A 23,240-nucleotide genomic window follows, 5' to 3' on the forward strand; every position below is an offset into this window, starting at 1 on the left:
GTATTAGCTCGTGCTCGAGCAACGTAGAAACAACTCGATCGTAAAGATCGACATTTTAATGCTCGAGCGAAAAAGCTGAATTCCTTTTCTTTTTATTTTTAAGACAACTGACACGATCTTTGTGCCAATTAAACGAAAATATATTTTCATGGCCATTTACGATTTAACGTTTCTCTTCTATTTATAATACGAGATTATGAATATGGGGTATATAATCGTACATCGTCACGATCATCTCATATTTCTCGCGCAATTTTCTTAGAGAATCTCATTTTCAAAAACATCTTTATTAAACATCTGTCCGCACCTGCCTATTTACCATCGACAAAAATACTTCGTAATTGGAACCATTGGGTATTAATTTTTTAGTAAACTATAACTTTACACAACTATATATTTTATGTCGACTGAAATTATTCTAATTTTTGTCAAATTTCTTTGAACGAGAGATAACAACGAGTAGGGGGGAGGGAAAATGATTGTACCCATTGAATCTCATTACGATAAGGGATATATTTAGAATGAAGATATCAAATGAAATAATGCGATGTAATAACATTAAATAATGCAATGTAAATATTTTTATTATTATATTCGTTATATTAATACGCATCGTTAATATATATATATATATATATATATTTTTTTTTTTTTTTTTTTTTTATTGCTTTCTCTCGAACAAAGAAAATGAATACCTTTTAAGTAATCCTCGATAACGATATATTATGGAGAAATTCGATAAGTCAAAAGAAACGATTGAGAAAATTCGATTCAATTGTCAGATTAAGTGGTTTTCAATTAATTAAAACGATACCAACATCGAAGATACGACTTTAACTCGATAATATTTTTTGTTAACTTTTGTAGAAGGGAGTCTTTTGCTTTCTCGTTGGACGCCATGTCGATCTGGATATAACGATCGAAACAAATCAGGAAGCGACAGTCCTCGTTACTTGAAGTCCTTTTAACGCGACACGGGTACGGCTTTGTGGCCACGGTAAAACCGACCTCTCTTCCTCTCCTCTCCCCTTTTTCACCATTCTCCCACCCCGTTTAAAACGATAATCAGATACGCTTTTAAAGAATCTCAAGTAGCCACGTGGCATCGTTGCCCTTAGAAGGGCTAACGAGTCACGATTCTTACCTTCGCACAATTTCACGACTTCGGCTTTCGTTAACCGGTTACTTCTTTGGTGAACGATAAAAGACCAAAGTACCATGTCTACCCAAAACCCCTTATACTCCTCCTCATCTCCACCTCCTCCATTCCACTCCACTCCACTCCACTCCACTCCACTCCACTCTTCTCCGCTCCTTTTCTCTTCTTTCCCTTTCCTTTCCTCTCCTCGCTTCCTCTCATTTCATGGTCTGTAACAAGCGAATCGCTTCGAGCTATCGAAACGAACGTTCGAAGGAGAAAGAGAAAAAGAGTTTTCGTTTCGACGACGTTTCGATTCCCCATAAGATTTCCACTAGCCACAAATTACACTCGAGTAAATCCTTAACACGCGAATACGAGACAGCTTGAACTACCGTCTCGAATTTGCATGTTGTTACGCACGAAAATCGTGCTCCCCTTCGAGCAAATTCATATTATCATTTTTATTTCATTCAAGCACGAGATTGTCCGTTATCATTTTTATACATGATTTGTTTTATTTTTTTCTTTTTTTTTTTTCCTAACATATTTCACTATTAATAAGATATATCATTAATGCTATGAAATCAATCATAAAAATGAAGTTTGATAAATAAAATAATAACTGAAAGTTTGATCAGGTATAATGGTATTAAAAATATTCAAGGACTTTGAATGTCTTTGGAAAAATTTATCTCCAATTTATCTTCTTCAATGGCTTAGGAAATTTTTACAATGAAAGATACTCTATGGATCATGATTCATTATCACAAGTATGAATTACTTAAGAAAATCTTCTGAGGCTCAATTGAAAGGAAACAGAATCATGAGATAGTCAGATAGACAGATAGAGATAGATAGATAGATAGAGATAGATAAAAAAATAAACCGAGAGAGAGAGAGAGAGAGAGAGAGAGAGAGAATTAGACCACCCCCGAAGACGTAGAATGAACAGTTCTCTGTTCTTCTTCACTCTCTTTGTCCGTAGCATCTATGTAAGAGCTCGCACGCTCACTGTAAATGGCAAATTCATTTGACCCGGCCGTGTGGCCTATTAGCTAGAAATTACATTGTTCAAGAATGGAATATGCATGTTCATCCAACTGAATCAGCTGAGAATTTCGTGTTAAATCAAAGACAATGAATTATTCCTAAATGAATAGCGTAATAATTGAATGATTCGTATATGTAATAATAGATTCTCTTCTGTTTGCGAATAAAACAAAAAGAAAAAAAAAAAACAAAATGTTGTTCCATCCAAGAACTTTTGCCCGATCGTATAAATAATATAATAAATATAATAATAAATGATTTGAATTGTGTATTTGTCGTTTTTTTTTTTTTTAATTTTCTTTTTAATTTGTACAAATAAAACATAACTGTACTGTGAGATGAAAGTACCTTTGAAGATAATGCAAACGTGTGCGTGATTTTTTTTACAATGAAAGTTTTTGAAGATTAATGATTATTTTTCTGGACACATTTTATCTTTCGTTCCATCGATGATTTCAACATAACTAGGACGAAGAATGGGTCTTTCGAGGGACCCGACGACAGATCGTTGCCTTTTCTTTTTTTTCTTCTCTCTTGACAAACCCTAAAACAAAGTAATTACGTACCACTCACTTGGCAGTCTAGACAAACCTAAAAGAAGATGATGGTAACCAGGATAAACATCGAGACATTCCCGTTGTCATAGGAAAACGCATGACAAGCTCGTCTTTTCAGTTTATCCATGAATAATCTTTTAATAAGTCTATAATTATATGATTGTCGTTTTAAATTTTTCTTTTTTCCTTTTTAGTTTTTTTTTTTTTTTTTTTTTTTTTTTTTTTTTTTTTTTTTTTTGAAGAACAACCAAAACGCTCATTAAAATCTTCAAAATCTCATTTCACGCTTGTAACCTTTCCTTCAAAATTTTTTCTCTAATTCGTGAGCGATAGAGATGGCTCATAGATAAATTAGTGCATCGTATTTATATATTTTTTTTTCTAATAATAAAAATAAAGGAAAAAAGAAAAAATAAATAAATAAATAACCGAAGTTATTCTCGTTTTATTATTTTTTAAGAAAATGTAAACTCCTTCATATCTTTTTATTAAGTCAATTTTATTTATTAAGACACATACATACACTTGTCAAAAAATTCTTTAAAATATCTGCTTAAATGAAAGAAGAAAGAAAAAGCATATATATATATATATATATATATATAATTGCGTCAATAAAATAGGTCAACTATCCGGGATCGTAATTGATCCGACGTAATATAACTCGAAACGAAGCTATTAAATTTCGAAGATGAGTCTCTCTCTCTCTCTCTCTCTCTCTTTCGAGATCTCTTTTAAGAAAAGGAGAATCGAAATCATGCTTTCACTTTTCTAAGCTCGTCCCTCGCTCGAGAAAACTCGATAACCCTCTTTACAAATTCATCCCTCTCGTTTTATTCTCTCTCTCTCTCTCTCTCTTTCTCCTCTCTCTCTCTCTTTTTTTTTCTTTCTTCCATTTCGAAAGAGAGGATTTTAGAGGGACTGGCACACGTTTCTCGTTGAACCGAACGTAACGAGGATAAATATTTACTCGAATGAGCAAGGACCAACCAATACTAATTCGTTCGAGAAATAGAACGGTGTTAGATATAGATCTTACACCAAAAGTGTAAGTACTTACAACCTACCTGCTCTCTTTTCGTGCTTCAACTTCCTATACCCTTTCTATACCTTTTCCTTGATACGGTTGTCGTTCAGGAAACATGTAGACGGGTTTTACCTAATACCACTCGATTAGGGTTTAAGACCTTCCTTTTCGGCTATTCATCGAAATGGCAGAATAAGAATACCCTGGCTATTCACGATCACTAAATTTAAACGAACCGGCCAACACCATCTTACATCGACGTCAGGTATAACTACTAATCTTTCTTGATGGACTCATAAACGTGAGAAAAAGAGTTCAGAGTTATTTTAACTTGAGTACTCATTATTGTCAATGTCAGTTAAATATTTTCACGAAAATTGCCTTATTATTGTTAAGGCATATTTATAATGATACAGTTGTTTCGATTTCCAAAAAAGAAAAACATTAAATAAATAAGATCTATATCCATTTTTATATAATAATAATAATAATAATAATTATTATTATTATTATTTTAACAATAATTATTTTTATAATAATATTTTTATCACATGCCTTTTATATCAAATAGAAAAGATTTGGGGTTGTACGAAACAATAAATATTTATCGCATGTCTTAAATCGTAAAGATTGATTGAATTTAATCCACGAGATTCATTTTGTAATCACTTTCGTTATATCGATTTATTTAAATTAATTATTATAAAAAGAAAATAGTAAATGAACAAACAATAAAATTTAATTACTGTTTACATTAGATATCAAAAGCTTTTATAAAACGTATATTCTGGAATTAGGATATTATGGGTATTCTAAAATTATATACATATATATATATATATATTCATTCAAACGATGATTAGATCATTCATAGAATTAGAGTAAAAAAGTTTGAAGAGAGGAAATAGAAATCTTTTTCTTCGAAGTTACTTAAACGTTTCTTCCGTAAAACGAAGACGTATCGTGAGCGTGTTCATTGTTCTCTGGCACGCGAAACTGATTCTTCCGTGGCGGCTGAAAAGAGAGAGAGAAAAAGAGAGATGGTGATTCAAGATACTTTCTCTCTCTCTCCTTCTCTCTCTTATTGCTACAGGGCGATTGTTCCGCGTTATGGGTGGCGAGCCGCTGAAATAATACCCTCGCTCTAACGAAACGCTTTTCAAAGAGACCAACGTGCCTCGCAAGATCTACCCTAACGAAAAAAGTAACATCGAAGAAATCTCAAGGATCCATTAAACATTTTTTATCGAGCGTAACAACATTGCGCACAGGTGTATAATTCATTGAAAAGTAATTTGAATAATTACATTATTGATTACATTATTGAATGAAATTTATTGCTAGAGCAAAAAGAGCAATTACTTCGTAATAATTAAAATAAACAATCGATTATATCGTTTATATGTTAAACATTGATAGATTGGAGAACGATTTGTTTGACAATGATTAAAATAAATCATTGATTAGATTGTTTCGATTAAATCGTTTGATAACTCTAGCTTATTAATTAATTTCGACGAAATAAATAAATGATTACTTTTACCCACCCATCCTACTCATTTATCACGAGGAAAAGAAAAAGGGAAAAAGAAAGAAGACAAAAATAAAATAAAAGATGAAAAATAATTGCGTCAAATTGATAAAGTTCATGAGATAAAATCGAAAGTTTCATCTTAGATATTTCATTCAAAAGCACTGAGAGCTGAGAGAGATCAGTTCTGCCGCGTGCAAAAAGTGGAACGAATCGAAAGGTTTGCAAAGAAAGAAAGAAAGAGAGAGGGAGATAGAGAGAGAAAGAAAGAAAGAAAGAAAGAAAGAGAGAGAGAGAGAGAGAGAGAGGCCCTCTCTTAATTACGACGCCTTGTGCGAACTCTATTTCTTGACTACCGTTTAGCGCTGCCGGGCTTATAAGCCATGGCTCCTATAAATCGAGTTCGAAGAAAGAGAAAGAGATAGAAAGAAAAAGTGAGAGAGAAAGAGAGAAAGAGAGAAAAAGGGAGAGAATTGAACGTAAGCTAAAGAATGAAAGAGAAAAAAAGAGAGAGAGAGAGAGAGAAAGAGATATCCTTAATACCGTGGCAAAATCAATTTACCGTGGGTGGCTGCTATACATATCGAAGCTCGTGCTGTAATTAAATTGTTACTTCGGGCGGACCGCACGCCAATCGACATGGGCGGCCACTGAACACCCACACGTATATCTTATACTCTCTCTTTTCCTCTTTCTCTCTTTCTCTCTCTCTTTCTCTCTTTCTCTCTCTCTCTTTCTCTCTCTCTCTATCTCTATCTCCTTTCTCCATTCTCTCTTACACACTCTCTTTCTAACGTATTTACGATCCTTTTATACCAAAGCGTGTCCTCTATTAATAACCGGACGTATTAATGAATCCACCAAAGGAATCTTCCTCGTCGACTTTCTTCCCTGGTACGTATGCACCAAGTCACGTGGGCGGAAACGTTCGTAGGCGCCGGGAGGAACTCGAAAAACTCGAAGAAGAAAAGACTCGGTTGTCCTCTATCCCCCTCCTCTCCACCCCACCCCACCTCACTCTCCTCCATCTTATTCACTCTATTCTTCAACTATCCACCCACCCTTTCCTATCTCTCTTTTCGTTTGTTTTTTAACTTGTATGATCTCGTTCATACACGTCTCTTCTCTTGTTCATCTTTTCTTTTCTTTTTTTCTTTCTCTTTTTTTCTTTTCTCTTTTTTTTTTTTGTTTTTCTTCTTTTTTTTTTGTTTTTCAATCGAAATTCAAAGTATCCTTAAAGATATGTTTAATATGTAAATATGTACATGTAATATCAAATGAGAATAAATCGTATCTTTACGTGTGTGCTTTAAATAAAAGACGATTTCTTTTAATTATCCTTCGAGGTAGCTGTATTTTAATGTTCACGATTCTTCGAGGCAACCCTATTTAAACGTGGCTTGGTCCTTCTTCCTTTTACTATGTATGTAGTATCTACGTCCGACGAAAAAGAAACGAAGATCCTGACTATTAATCATCTTGGATAGATGTTGCACGATAATTTATTGATTTCACGGTATTACGAATGGAAGATTACATCGTCCAGTTAAGAGCCCACGTTTTCGGCCTTAGGCCGATCTTATCGAGCGTCGAATCATCGTGGGCGTTTGAATCTTACATATGGTCTTCTACCTTGCCGTGCATCAAATACCACAGACATATTTTCTTCTTTTTCTTTCTTCTATATCACGTAGATAGGAATAGATATGAAAAAGAGAAAAGAAAAGAAAGGAAAAAGAAAAGGAAAAAGAAATCCTTTCATCCGAAGAGAACTAAGAATTTCCTATTAATAAATACGATGATGTCTCTTAGGGTTCCTTTTACCTTATCTCAGATTTAAAAGGAATTTTTTACTCGATGAAAACCACCTCCCTCGAGAATCTCCCAAACACTTTTGATAATTGAAAAGGTTTAAAGATTTGAGTGACGTTTGTTTTTGGTCCGGCTATTATGTAAACAAAAATGATATTTTCTATTTAAGAGGACTGTCGTAAACCTTGACGATGGAAAATGCATTTTAATGCATCTAATCTGACCTTCAAATCTAGCCTTGGTAATATTTACTTTGGGAGAAATCTATCATTAATGTTTACCCAATATATATATATATATATATATATATATATATATATATATTTATTGAATATTACAACTTGTAATTGAAATGTTCATATAATAATGTTTATTACGTTATTTGATGAATATCAAATAAAATTTGATCAAATTTGTTTCATATGAGCTAGGACATCTCTGGATCAATTGTCAAGTTCCGTAAACTCGAAAAATTCGATTAAAATATCTTCCTTTGTATTTATCCAATTATCTGTCTCTTTTGCTCTTTTTTTTTTCTTTTTAAGGGTTGCACGGATTTCTTCTCTTAAAAGTACGTAGAAAACGAGTGCTCGCTCACGTAACGGTCGGGCTTGGCAATTAAGCTTCCATCGGAGCAACTTGAAAGCCCGCAGATGCTGACCAGGGTGCAATTTCGTCTCCGGTCGGACAAATAATTGGCAATAATGAGAGAACGAGCAAGGGCAGAGAAACGACAGATGACATCGAGGCGGACAAGACAAATTGGATGTTACGAGTTCGTCCTAAAGAATAGTGCATAAAGAGAGAGAGAGAGAGAGAGAGAGAGAGAGAGAGAGAGAGAGAGAGAGAGAGAAAATCTTTCGTCTCGATGACGTTGCATTTGATTCAATCTTGCGAGTAAGTATAATGAACTCCTATTATCATTATTATCTTATCCCTTTTAAAAGAATTATCATACTTGAATTTTTTTTCGATAGCTCTTTTCAAAATGCGAAGAAAAAGAAAAGAAAAAATAAGAAAAGAAAATGAAAAAGGAAAAGATTCAAATCACTTGACTTAATTGATTTAAGTTTTCGTATTAGGCTCGAACAACAATTAATCTTATGCATTGTGTATGACGAGAGAAAAGAAAAAATGTATATAAAAAAACTTACTTGTAAATATATATATATATATATATAAAAAAAGAGAAAATTGTAATTAACAGATGTACGTAATATGAATTATTACAGCTAAGATTATATTTTAAATAAAGTAATTATTTTTGAAAATCGTATAGTTAATACATCTTTGTTATATACATTTCTTATAAATTATACTGTGGAATATTATACAAAGTTATATTATTATTATTATTATTATTATTATAAGATCGAATTCGTCAAACTTAAAACATAAAATCAAGAACGAAGTTAAAGAGATGATAAATTACCTATAAAAGGGTGGAGTTTGCTGACTGAAAGAATTTTTGAAATACAAAAAAAAAAAAAAAAAAAAAGAAATCAGACGAAAAGAAAAGAAAAGAACTAATAAAAGTACTAGATGCCTGAGGAGGGTTAGAGAGGAGTATACGTCCACCTGCCGAAGAAAGTAATAAAATGGCAAATGTGCGGACAGTATAGTGTACACCACAGGACGTAAAACTACGCGGCGTATACCATTAATGCTTGCGCCGAAGTAATTAAGTCCGACGACACGAAATCTCCTCGGGACACATCTCTCGCTCTCTTACTTGCTTGCTTACTCGCTCGCGAGTAATTTCGGTTGTAAGTCTCGAGGAACGAATCTCATCCGGTTCGGTGACTTTAATTATTTATTATTGTATTCGAAGCGAGGCAAACTTGCTACGTGGAGAACGGTATTACGATCATTACGAAGGTGTATGTGTTGAGAGCTGAACCCTTTTCTCGATGGATATTAATCGAGAGCTCGGCTCGCTTCGAGACTATTTCGAAGTTAAAAATCATTGGGAGCACGATTATTATCACAATTACGCATTTCTTTATCATCCTAATACAGATTGGGATCATAAAGTTATTTACGGGATCATTAAAAATAAATCAATTAAATCCTTTCGAGATCATTTCAATGATAATACATAGAATAAGAATTATAGAAAAGTATTAATAGAAATTTAATAAAAGTTACTCCCTCGAAAGTTATCAGACTCGGATATATAGTTTTATTTCACGTTAAAAAATTTCCAATTTTCTGATCTAATTCATTTCTTGATTAAAACCATAGAAACAAGCTATAAGAAAGCCAAGCGTGTATTTATAAAATTGCGATCGTATAAATCAAGAATGCGATCAATATATTAAAGTGATTTTTCCAAAGGTATCTCTCTCTCTCTCTCTCTCTCTCTCTCTGTCTATCTCTCTCTATCTCTATCTCTATCTCTCTCTCTATCTCTCTCTTTCTCTTGGAGTAAGTCCAGAGGCTATTTCATCGATTTGACACAGTTTCACTGTATGACGACAACTTGAAAGACACCGCTTGAGTTACGATCGCCTTTGGCTTTGGTTGTTATCTCCTTTTCTTTTTTTTTTTATTTCTCTATTCCTCTCTCTCTCTCTCTCTCTCTCTCTCTCTCTCGCTTTTTCTGCAGCTGGACATAATAAAATCGAAATCCCATTGTGTTCCGATGCCTATCGACGTAAGGTTTTATCGCTCGGAGAGAAACGTTAACCCATCATTGAAAGTTTCGATCGCGTTTCACCTTCTAAAAAATTTGTCGATCTTTCCAATCGTAAAAAGCGAAATCTTGAAATGGAAATCATCCTTTATATTCATATATATATATATATATATATATATATATTTATTTATTTATTGGAATAAATATAACGCGTTCAAGATGAAAGCAAAAAAATTTTACGTAAAAATGTTACGAAGAATATGTTCAAGATATGGGATCGACTCTTCTCTCTCTTATCAAAATGAATTGGACGGTCAAGATTTTTCTTTTTTTTTCTCACATACGAATTTTTATCTCTTTCTCTGTTATCAAATAATCCGACAAGGAGAAATCTCTGTTCTCTTTCTCTCTCTCTCTCTCTCTCTCTCTCTCTCTCTCTCTCTCTCTCTCTCTCTCTCTCTCTCTTTCTCTTGTGACGCCGATAAAATGGTATGCTCGAGCGATTGTCTCGCGATTTTATTTCACTCTTAATAATCTCCGAGACTCGACGATTCTCGAACTCAATGCTTTCTTATCTCGACTTTGCTCGCTCCAAGTGCGATCATTTTTCTCTCTTCTTTTTTTTTTTTTGTTTTTTTTCTTGAACCACAGTAGGTAGATAGTTATGTATGCAAGTATGTATGTACTTTCTCGTGATCGAACAATAATTTAACGAATCCGTTTTTCTGTATCTTTATCTTAGAATAAATTTCTATTAATAAATTATGAAATTTCTTTCTTAACATTTATCTTAACATAGATACTTATTGTCATAAAAATTCAATTGTAAAATTCTTTGAAATTTCTTAATAAATAAACTTAAATTATATATATATATATATATATGTATATATGTATATATATATAGGATTGGAATCCATACAATTTCCCGTTCTATTAAAGCAAGTTATAGGAGTTGTTCATATACGAGAACTCCTTATGAGGTATCGCACCGGTTTCTTGTCACTTCCTAAGATCATAACTCTTCGAGATCGTTCACGTTTATCACGTACTTCCTTCTAACCGATTATCCGTCTAGTCGCACGAAAAAGTCGTTTTTCCATCGAACTCTTAACCGAATAGGAACACCTATTATGTTATACGTTTCTCAAGAAAATCTTTTTCTAAAAGAACGAATGACGACGACGTCAACAACGACGTCAACGACGTCGACGACAACGTAGTTTTGACCATTCGAGGTGTAATATAAGTCTGAGAAAAATATTATACTTTGTGAAAATTATAGAAATGTAGAACAAAAACGATTTATAAAGAAAGGAGAAAGAGAATAATACAGAAGAAAGAGAGAGAGAGAGAGAGGGAGAGAGAGACAGAAAATGAAGAGAGCTTATGAGAAAGAAAGAAAACGAGAAAAAGAGAGAGAGAGAGAGAGAAGATTAGTGTGAATTTCTCAAAGGACCGTCAAAATCCTTTGGCAGTCTACTCGAAATCCTCCTTCGATCCAGGATATAACGGGAGGAAAGGGATTAAGGAACCGTAAAATGTAGCGAGAGGTAATAAATGCCTTTTCGCCAGCTGCCTATGAACTGTTCTCTCTCTCTCTTTCTTCAGCTTCTTCTTCCTTTTCGGCTTCTACAAGCAAAGCTGCTTTCATTCTCAAGGATTTAAGAACAACGTTTGGCCGTTTCTGTTGCATCACCGTATATAACTTTCATGATTTTTCGGGAACGCACACGCGAAGGCTAACGACCGAGGAAATAAAGTGAACACGAATCCGGACAGACCCGAAGGAAACTCCCGGATAATAATCGTTTTGCCGATACACCTTGCTGATCGTACCTGGCTCGTGCTTTTCTTATTTCTTTCTTTCTTTCTTTCTTTCTCTTTCTCTCTTTTTTTTTTTTCTTTATTATTTTTTTCTTTTTTTTTTTTTTGCACATTCGTCGAAGGTATGCCGATTATGTAATTCGCAAGATTATTATCGAAGCATTGGGATTACATGGAGAGAGGATCATGGGCACGTGTAGACCACTTGTATCTCTCTTCTTGTGACTTTCTTGTATAAGTAAATCGAAATGTTGCTTCGAATAAAGAAACAAAAAATATTTTAAGTCACCATATCGTGAACGGACATGGTCGATCGTTTTATTTTTTTTTTCTTCTTCTTCTTCTTTTTGTCTTTTCTTTTCTTTTTTTTTTTTTTTTTTTCTTTTTCATCTCATCTCGACGTTAAATCTATCGTCCATTCAAAGTAATTAAAGATTCATTCGAATTATGTTAACTATAATTTTTAACTGTAATCGTATTTGTTTAATTGAACGAATATATTCGTTACGAATGATTTTAAGAAAATTTTTATATTTCCTTTAGATTCTTCGTGGGAAAATAATAAATGAATAAAAAAAAAAAAAAAAAAAAAAAAAAAAAGAAAAAAGAAAAGAAAGAAAAGAACATTAGTGAACCCGTATCACAATATTGAATTACTCAGAATCTAAGGGAAGGCTTGGGATGCGAAAGAAGAAGAGGAGAGGCAGAGAGAGAGAGAGAGAGAGAGAGAGAGAGAGAGAGAAGACCAAGTTAATTAATTGCACGAAGAGGAAGGAGAGGAGGAGATGACATGCGGGAGGCTGCGAACATGGGGTAGGTGGCTTGTTAAATTTTAGGGGCGTGTAGATCGAAACTTCCCTGGACGAGCAAGTTGAGTGTCGACGGTGGCCCGTTCGAATCTGATTGAAATCTATCAGCAAGAGCCTAATTTAATTAGGTGCTCGCTCAGGAAGAAAATGGGGAGTGGCTAAATTCGATAAATTCGAACGATCCCTTATATTCATTATTTTCGTTTACATTTTCTCGTTAATAGTTAATCAGTTTTATTTATTTACAAACAGGAAAAGAAAAAAAAAGAAAGAGAAAAAAGAAAAAAGAAAGGAAAGAAAAAAAAATATTTTCCCAATATCTTCTCGGCAATAAATTCTAATTAATTTCTGATAGATTTATTTACGAACGAATCGATCATGTTAAATCATTTTATTTTATTTTCCTCTTTTTTTTTTTTTTTTTTTTATTTTTTCTTTTTTAATTTAAAATGATCTTACGTATTCGTTTGAATTATTAATTATTAATACTTAACAAGGATTATTCATTTAATGTTATTCAAGTCGAAAGAGAGAAAACTATTGATATTATTATTAATGCTGAAAAGTATGATATACACGTAAACGCACGCACACACACACACACAGAAACATAAAACGGTTAACGTTTTGAAATGTTTTACGATCGATAAGAAAAAAAAGAAGAAAACAAAACAAAAAAAAAAAAGAAAAAAAAAAAAGGATCTTACAGAGATCGGTTCTCTCCGGGTTGGTACTCGTTCGCTCGTATAGATCACCTTGAGGGAATACGTGGAGAGTTGGTACTGTGTCACACCGAAATCCTTTTCTTCGAGGTATGATTCATTGTTCTGTGTACATCTCATGGGACCACCCAGTGTATCCTGCTCTTGAAACGGTCGTCGAAAAATCTGAGATCGATACGACGAGGTGCGCGCCCACGCTCTCCTTCGCTTCGACCACGACGATGCCACCAGTCAGGGGCGGATTCATCCCAACCCTTCTCTCTAAACAATATATTTGCGAATATAATATTAAAATTTTGTAAATTAATCATACGAAGCAATTTTGTATGTTGATAATTTTATACAATTTTTCTTTTTATGTTCTGTTTTTTGTTTTTCTTTTTTTTTCCTTTCTTTCATAAAATTTATTCGATACCCATTCATAATAATATACAATTGATAATGAAAATAATTGATGATGAAAAACGAAATATATATGTACATACAGATTGATCAATTTTTATCGGAAACATTTCTCTCTATCATCAAATAATTTGAAAGATATTTGAATGATGTATTTTAAATGATGTTTTATATTATTATAAACATTAAATACATTTTGTATTATATATATATATATTTATATTTATATTTATATTTCAATATATAATAATGCAATATATGTATGTACTTTGTTAAACGAATCATTCACAATGAAATTTTTATGAATCGAATCATATTATAACAATATATGAAAGAATATTTTTCTTTTTTTTTTTTTTTTTCTATTTTATTTATCCCTTTACAATGATAAATCTTAATTTAATTCTATTATTGAATCCGCCCCTGTGTATCGCGTAGCATAACGCGCAAGGCCCACCTAGGAGCAATCGATACGAAAAGATATCGGGATAATCTCACGAACGATGCCCGAATTAGAAGCACGCCGTGCCTTTAATTGAACCTTGAATAATGATCATCGATTTTACGATAGAGTCGATCTCTGTCGCGACTTCGATCGACTTCTTTTCTATCTCTCGTTTCTCCTTGCCTCGCCTTTTCAGATTGGCATCTATAATATAACAGTTCGACTTGTGTATAAAGGGATCTACATTGACCTCGAAAAAAAAAAGGAAGGGATCAAAATGACGTCATTTCATACTGATAAAATCATTTTCAACGATGAACTCGACGATCGAGATTCTTGATTTCTTCGATTATCATTTAATTTGACTATCACATTTTGTTCTAATTAATACCTATTAATATTATATATATATATATATATATGTTTTAATAAAAATAAATTTAATATAATTATATCGGAACAAACTTGTTAAAATATTTGTCTATGCTTTGAGAAAAATTAAAAGAATAGAGATCGATCAAAGAGATAATATAATATTAGAAAGAGAAAGAAAGAAAGAAAGAAAGAAAGAAGGGAAGAAAGAGAAAGAAAATTAAATAGAAAGAAACGACATCAATTGGAAATATTTATCCTTTCGCTAACGAGCCTCATGAAGATTGTTTGAGGTCTCGAATCGTATGTTTTAACGACCAACTCGATATGAGTAATTGCAATCGAGCTTGAAATAATTAACGTGCTTCCTTTCTCCCTCCCCCTCCTCGCTACCCTTTCAAGTCTTCTTTCTCTTACATCTTTGTTCATCCCTATTCTCTATCTCTATCCTTTTTCTACCGTCCCATCGTCGATACAACAACGAACAAACGAACGAACGAACGAACGAATGAACGAACGAGAATTCCAATTGCAAATGTACGAGAGGGGCTTGTAAAATTGATATTTATTACCATCCCGATATTTTATGGAAATGCAGAGAGAAAGAAAGGGAGAAACAAAGAAGAGAGAAAGAGAAAGAGAGAGAGAGAGAGAGAGAGAGAGAGGGAGAGAGAGAACGTCATACGTAAAGAATGTATCTTTTCAAAATCTTCTTACCTATAATTTACAATGGAAAATTAATTAATAGTAAATTATGAATAAATTTACGTCTAAGGATATAATCGATATAATAAAACCAGGGATCTCTTTTTCTCTTATATAAATGAGCATTGATTACCACCAATTATAATCACTATGATATGAAAAAGAGATGAGTATATAGATAGGTAATATCAATAATTCATTATCCCAATCACGAAATGTTACTTCTACCTATTGGAATACGGTGTTTGAATCTAACAAAAAAAAAGGAAAAAAAAAAAAAAGAAAAAAAAGGAGGAAAAGAAAGAATAAAAGAAAGAGAAGAAAAAGTGAAAAATAAAGAAAGGAAAAAGTTGATCGTTATAGAAGTCGATCATTAATAGCGATCATCTAAGAAGAACAACGACTGGTAACTAATTATCGTCGTCTTACTATTAACTCTCAGCTATTGAAGCTTCTACTATTTCTTCGACTTCCGTTTTCTCTGCTCTCTGTGACCTGCCTCGTCTACTTACTTACGTCACGTTTAACAGGATAAATCGAGAGAGAGAGAGAGAGAGAGAGAGAGAGAGAGAGAGAGAGAGAGAGAGAGAGAGAGAGAGAGAGAGAGAGAGAGAAATGAAACTCACGATCGAACATTGCTACCAATTTTCACAGTAATCATTTAAGAATCCTTTACCAATAAAAAGTAGAAGTTCCGCTAATCGTTATTCCTTTGATCGAGGTTAGTAGCTTTGATCGATCTTTTTCCAAAGAATTTAAACCGTTAGATCGATCCAAGCGAATATAATTGATCCCTAGTAATGGGACAATAAATTTATATCATATCTCATAGATCATCACGTCGTATAGATTATTTTTAATTTCACACTTTGAACGCGTGTTTGTTGTTCTTTCTTTCTCTTCTTTTTTTTCTTTCTTTTCTTTTTCTCACATGTAAAAAGTATTTAACGATATTTTGATCGATCGACTTCGCGATCAAGATATTTGCTAAAACTTTGATCTTTCTTATTTAGAACATCTTTCGTTTTCTTTTTCTCTTCTTTTTTTTTTTCTTTTTTTTTTTTTTCTTTAACGATCTCAAGTAGATTTCTCTTAGTAGACATGTCAATTATGAATAAATGATATCCTGACATTCTACTAAGACTCTCATTAGCACTGGTATACTAACCTGATCGATAAAGTTATATCAGAATCATTCAAACGATCGCATCGATCACGTTGACGATGTATAGATCATGAAGTTCCTTATATCTATCGCGTTCTAGAATGTTACAACGAGGTCGTCTCTATTTCTCTTCATCTTTCGTACGTCTATTAATCTTGTCGAAATCGAGAAGCGAAGATTAATATTATAAGTCTAAGTCGAGGTGACTATATATTTTATCCTTGTAAGACGTCATCCCTGCTTGTAGAAGGATAGAACGGGGTGTATTGTACAAAATTCGAGCTGATTAACTCTTAACAAATCATATTTCGAATAAAATGAAAATAATATAAAATATACAAATTATTAAAAAAGATATTTAAATATTCTTACAATTATCATTGTCATTCGAGCATCGAGAATATATTTAATGAACGATTAACTCATATTTCGATTTATGATTATTAATGAATAAATTTGATAAAAGTCTTTAAATAAAATTTATTTATTTCTTATTGAATTGTAATTAATAAATGTACAATATTAATTTTTGTTTGTTCAGAAAAATTCTATTTCAATATTTTCATCGTATATATCAAGCAAGTTAATGTACGTACATATGTAAATCACGACACAAGACATTCTTCTTTCTCTCTGTCTCTCTCTCTCTCTCTCTTTCTCTTTCTTGAAGCATCGCCTACGATCGAAGTAGTTGATCGTTCTACGAGACTCGTCTCGACTGAGTGAAGCTCAACGAGACGCTTAAATCAAACTTTAACGAGAATGGAAAGTCGAGTATTACCGCATTACCATTAGCAGTTACGGGGCGGTGCCGGTGTGCCAGAAGACCGTTAATTTCCGAGTGATTCGTTATGTGAGAGCTTGAGAGAAGAAGAGAGAGAGAGAGAGGGAGAGAGAGAAAGGAACGATATTTATTATGCGTTTTGAAGTAGCCTATTAAACACTAACATTTCATGATATTTACAGAAGAATTTGATTGAATAACGTTGACTCTTCTCATAAGAAAATATCAAATAATAAAAAAAAAAAAAATTGATTTCTATGATCGATAATTAAAAAGAGAAAAATTTATATGAGAACATTAGCATAGATATTAATTATGTTTAACATACGAAACAGAGATATTTATTGTAATTGATTATATTTTTTTATTAATGTTCAACTATTCGATAATGTACATTCTTTCTTTTGTACATTGAGAGAGAGAGAGAGAGAGAGAGAGAGAGAGAAAGGGAGGGGGGGGGAAGAAAGAGAGAAAAAGAATACAAAAAAAAAAAAGAAAGAAAAGGGATGAAGTATCGCGATCCCTCTTGACACCCGGATAAGCCGAATGCAAAATAGAGATTTCCAGTTGTCCGAGATGGATGATGCCTCCGATGATAAATGATGCTGTGATTTGCTAGCTGCGAGAACGTCCACCCCATCGAGAATATTTTTATCTCTCTCTTTCTCTCTTTCTCTCTCTCTCTCTCTCTCTCTCTCTCTCTCTCTTTCTCTCTCTCTCTATATATATATATCTCTTTCACTCTTTCGAGAACCTACTCCTTATTTTCTTTTTTTTTTACTCTTTTATATTCCGCTTATATTCTTACCCTCTTTTTCTTATTCCTATGTCACCTAAAAGAAGATGAAAGAACGAGAAAAGGGATCGTTTCAACGATGTCATTTTTATCTTTCTTTATCCTTCTTCGTGTCGAATGTTTCTTTGATGTTTATTTTTGAATATACAAATACGAATATCTTGTATAATTTTTATTTCTAATAAGATACACGCATATATATATATATATACACACACACACATATATATATATAATATATAAATATGACATTGATTGTTAATTTGGTTTTTTTTATGAAAACCTATGATATTTAAATAAATAATATTCCATTGTCGTATACGATGTAATGAAAAATTTGTCAACTCTTATTTTATATATTATTATTAATAATACATCAGTAATAATTTTAAATAAACAAATAATATCGTTATTATATTAAAAGAATGAAAAACTTTATATCATTATATTAGGAAAAAGAATCACATATGAATGAATTTTGAAGATATCCCTCTTTGTCTTTCGAAAGTCAAATAACAAATTTATTCTATTTCACTGAAAATTTCTCTCGGAAGACATAAATCAGGATAGAATTAGGAAATAAAGTGAGAGTTTAGTCCCTAATGTTTTACGGTAAAAGAAGGAATGAGTTATAGATATAATGGAATCTCCCCCACACGTGGCGAGAAAATCGAGAAGAACCTCGGAAAGATGGATTTCGGTTTCTTTAAGAAGCGAAGGACTTACGGCTGGAGCGTAGAAATATTTTTCTAAAAGAAAAGAAAAAAACGGAGATGGATATAGAGAAAGAGAAAGAAAGAATGGGGATGGGAGGGGATGTTACTCAACTAAGTTCGTCAACTCTAAGGAAAAGTAACTTTCAACTTATAGTATTTCCGCATGGCAAGGAAATTATTCTTTGTTTCGTCCTAAACACCACGGGAGACGAACTGCGGAGGAATCGCAGCAGGTATTGACCATTACATTGTCCTCTTCCTCTTCTTCCTCCTCTTGTTCCCCTTTAAAGAAAAACCATTGATTTTTTGTCAAATTTTATCGTCAAATAACCGAGTATACCTTACTTTTGAAATTATTTCTCTTTCAATGGATTCATATTTTTAATATACTCTTCTAATAATTAATTGACGATAAAAAAAATTAACTAACAAAAAATAATAATTATTCAATTAACGTTTTAAGATTTATCGTGTACATCGATCGAAATTTAAAATTGCAATTCTGACGTAAAAATAAATGTTACTTAAGAACGACAAGTTAACAAGTTATTATTGTTATAAATTTCTTTTTCTTTTTTTTTTTTTTTTTTTTTAATTTATTATCTAAAGACAGACAAACGTAAAAAAAAAAAAAAATTAAACGAACGTTTTCAATTTGATCGAAGACCTGCTCTTGAAAATCACGTTTAAGCACAGTTAAGCCGCGCCTCTATATAAAATGGGTATATTAAAAAGAAGAAATCCGTCAAGATCGATACAACAGTGCTCTCGGACACTATGCCACTCGCACTCGACTTTTTCTCAACTGGAAAGATCAAACGCTTTGCTCGCTCGGAAATGGATCGGAAGGAGAGCAAGGATGAAATAAAAAGGCGAGGAGATGCCGAGAGAAAATGTGGTAGTCGATAAAAAGCTGCACTGGCCGAACGAGACGATCGTCTTTCGAACCACCCCTCTTCTCTCTCTCTCTCTCTCTCTCTCTCTCTCTCTCTCTCTCTCTCTCTCTCGTTCACGTTCTCTCACACAAGAATGAACTCGAGGGCATAGCACCGAGTGACACTCAAAATCTACCAAACGAATTAGCCTCTCACTGGCAACAACAGCAATAAAGAAAAGAGAAATAAAAGTAAAAAAAAAAAAAACAAAAAAAAAAAAAAATAATAAAAAAGGAACAAAAAAATAGAAAATAAAAGAAAAGGGAAACAAAAAATAGCGAACTATTTCTAATCGGATGGAGTCGAAGAGTTCTCCGACTCGTTTTGCCGGATGGCAGGTGCGAGAGACTCGTATACGAAGTTGAAATATTCAAAAAAAAGTTATGCCGATCGACCGTTCGATTCGCATGAGATAGAAGGAGAAACATTAGGGAAGACGAGGAACAAGAAGAAGAAAAATAAGAAGAAGACAAAAGTCTTTTCTTCTTAAGGAAAAAGGAGTAGGGAGAGGTTGGGGGCTCGAATGAGTCGGAAGAGAATGACTTGTTCCTAGCTGCGAAATATCGACGAGGATAACGTCAAAAGAGAAAGAGAGAAAGAGAAGATCAAAAAGATCTAGAAGATCGAGTGGTAGCACGCGATCGAGAACTAGTTTCACAAACGCGTTCGTTCATTTTCTCTTTCTTCTCTCTCTCTCTCTCTCTCTACCCTATTAATCTATCTCTTTCTCTCACTTAGATGGAAACACACCTGCTCCAGTAAATTTAATCGTTTACTATTCTATCCAAAGCGATGCCTCATTTATCCTGACACAGGAGTTGCTTGTGGTTTAATCCCTTAATTGTAAAAATTCTCTTTATACCGACCTACATCGAATTCACGTTTTACAAGTTCCAAGTTCCTCCTTTCGATTCTCGAAGAAAACACGAACAATCCATATAAACGTTTCTTGCACATCAACCGGTACTCTTAACTAGCGATCCTTTTGTTCTCATTTCAAAAGAAAAATCACGTCTCGATCGAACCAACGATATCGAGCCTTCATCATCGATTCGACCGCATCTCGATTCGATGTGGTTGAAAATCGTCGAAAATTGTCCTAGGACTCGAATTCGTCTCGCTCGAACGATTACGAATAGAGGAAGGTCCTAAAAATCTTCTTCGATTGTTAAACTCGAATCATATAGAAATTTTTTTTTTTTTTATTATATCTATCTAAAAAATGATGATAATTTCTTCGATATACAGGATTTCAAAGAGAGAGATATGATTTCGAATTTCTAATCATAAATATGTTAAATTAACTCTGCACAGTATGTAAACTTTAAATCTCACGTACTTTATTTATTAACGCGATAAAGAAATTTACATTAAAAAGGTTTAAATTATTCAAAAAAATTAGTATGCGTATATATAGAAATTTTTATACATGATTCAGATAAGCCTAAAAAAACGTGAACTTGAACTTGATGGAAATTTGCATATATTATTTGGTAAATCAAATGAATTTGAGTTTTTTTCGATTTGATTTGAAAAATTAGAATAAATAATATTTTATATCACGAGAAACAACGAGAATCGACTTAATCAGATGATGATCAGTATTCGAAAATGTCGAACATTTTAATCGATCTAAGTAATCTTATCGGAACAGACCAAATTGAGGGAAAAGAATGAGGAGTAAATAGGACTGGGAAAAAAAAAAAAAAAAAAAAAGAAAAAAGAAAAAAAAATAAAACGATACAGGTTCGTTGCAATTACGCACGCGCGCATACTCGTTTCAATCGTTCGACTAAGGAGAAGATTCGACTCACTATAATTGGTAATTACTTTTAATTATCGAGAGTGGCGCGTCGCGTTTTATGCTTATGTAACCAAGCCTAATTAAAAATTGAATGCGGCTTGTGGTCGTAGAAAGAAATTTTAAACGGTCAACGTTGGCAGCTTAATGACACCCCGTTTTCGATAACTCGCTTACCAAAGTATCGAAAAAAAAAAGATATATATATATATATATTTATATATAAATAATATGCTTTTCATTGAACAGTATATAAATAACAAAGTAATAAACTCCATTGCAAATTTTACTGGTGGTTCGTCGTATAGCATGAAATACAATATCAATGATAATATCGATATCAGTTATAATAATGATAAACTTTACACGAGTTAATCGTATCGGTCTTAATTGTATCGTATCTATGAAATCAAGATAATTATCTTTCCCTTTCTCGTTTATTCAAATTACAATATTATTATTGATTTTACACGAACATACTCGAACTATCTATTCGTAAGAATAAAACAGGAAGGAACAAATCTATCAATGTAACTATACTCAAAATAATTATCTGAAATAATCAAATTAGAAATTTTTCAATATAAGCTATCGCATTTATTAGATCCATTCATATATAAATACGAAGTTTATTGCAATAATATTGCACTTGAAATTCATTGTAATTTCATACGTAAGATTAATTCATTCACAATTATTACATTCGATTATTACATACCATTTTATTCTTTACTATTTATTACTTTTTTATTTTATAATATTTATTTATTTATTTTTGAATTACTTATACATTGTTATTATTTCATAGATCATTGAAAATAAATTATTGATCGCAGACAAATCGAACGTTTGTTTTACTTATGAATTAAAGAAGAAAAAGGAAGAAGAAAATTCAATACACATTGCATGATTCTACCCTTTATCGGAGAATTACGATAACGATAGGATAAATTGTAAACGAGTGAAAGAAACCTTAAATTTGCAAGTTCAATTTTTTAACCAATCGATTTTACCAAGGAGGGAAGAAATTTCCAGGAGGTAAATGTAAACACATATATACGGACACATACAAAAGATAACGACGCAAGTAATCTGCCTACGCGATTTTACTGGATCAGCTCGAGGCTTTATCTTAGTCGTTGTACCACCTCCACCTACTTCTCCTCCTCCTCCTTTTTCTCCTCCTTTTCCTTTTCCTCTCTCTTCTTCTTCCTACTACTTCTCTTCTCACACAGAGCGTGTAACGTTTCGATCGTATACGAGAAGGGTGAATACGCTGCGAGTGACGAGCGCGTGCAAAAGTCAGCGTGAAGTCGTAACGATCGACCCTCTCCTTCTCTACCTCTCTTCCTCTCTCTCTCTCTCTCTCTCTCTCACTCTCTCTCTCTCTTTTTAAAACACGATGCACAGACACGCACATTCTGGCCGCAGGTTCCGCTCGCGTGCAAAGCGTGCGATCCGTCTCGGAAATCTCCATCTCGTAGGACGATCTGCCTCTCAAGAAGAGAGACAGAGAAAAAGAAAGAGAGAGAGAGAGAGAGAGAGAGAGAGAGCGAGGAGAATCCGTTACTCCTCTTCTTGGGTGAGTCTCCTTTATAAAAACTACATCTCCAATTTCGTAGTCGCATGTCGTGACAATTTAATTGTAATACGAATTCTCACCAAAAGCTTTCACATATTTCTTTTATTTAATCCACCATTAATTTTGATCCAATATAAAAAATGATATTTATTAAAATTGAAATTATAAATTTATTATATATTTAAATATATAGATATATAAATATTTAAAATGTATAAATGCAAAAGTAACATTTTACAATGTTAATTCTGATTTTATTCGAATATTTATAGATCGACCTAATACGAGTAATAATTATAACAAAACATATTCGTTAATATATATGTATAATAAGAAAAAAAAGTAGATACTTTGAATGTTAGAGAGGCAACTCCATTGACTTGTCGTAAAATTTATCCCCGGTAGCAAAAAATTTTGAGAAAA

The 23,240-nt window shown here is 32.8% G+C and overlaps 1 long non-coding RNA gene across 1 annotated transcript in view; it reads right to left on the reverse strand.

The window, feature by feature from the left end:
• Positions 1–1,312: 1,312 nt before the first annotated feature.
• LOC124954148 overlaps positions 1,313–23,240 on the reverse strand; it is a 91,962-nt gene continuing 70,034 nt past the window's right edge. Inside the window, exons 2-3 of the long non-coding RNA XR_007102466.1 lie at positions 13,100–13,375; positions 1,313–2,735 (exon numbers count right to left, since the gene is read on the reverse strand). This is a non-coding gene — a long non-coding RNA (uncharacterized LOC124954148). The remainder of the gene's footprint in view (positions 2,736–13,099; positions 13,376–23,240) is intronic.

The sequence above is a fragment of the Vespa velutina genome, chromosome 14, assembly GCF_912470025.1.
Source record: "Vespa velutina chromosome 14, iVesVel2.1, whole genome shotgun sequence".
Taxonomy (NCBI): domain Eukaryota; kingdom Metazoa; phylum Arthropoda; class Insecta; order Hymenoptera; family Vespidae; genus Vespa; species Vespa velutina.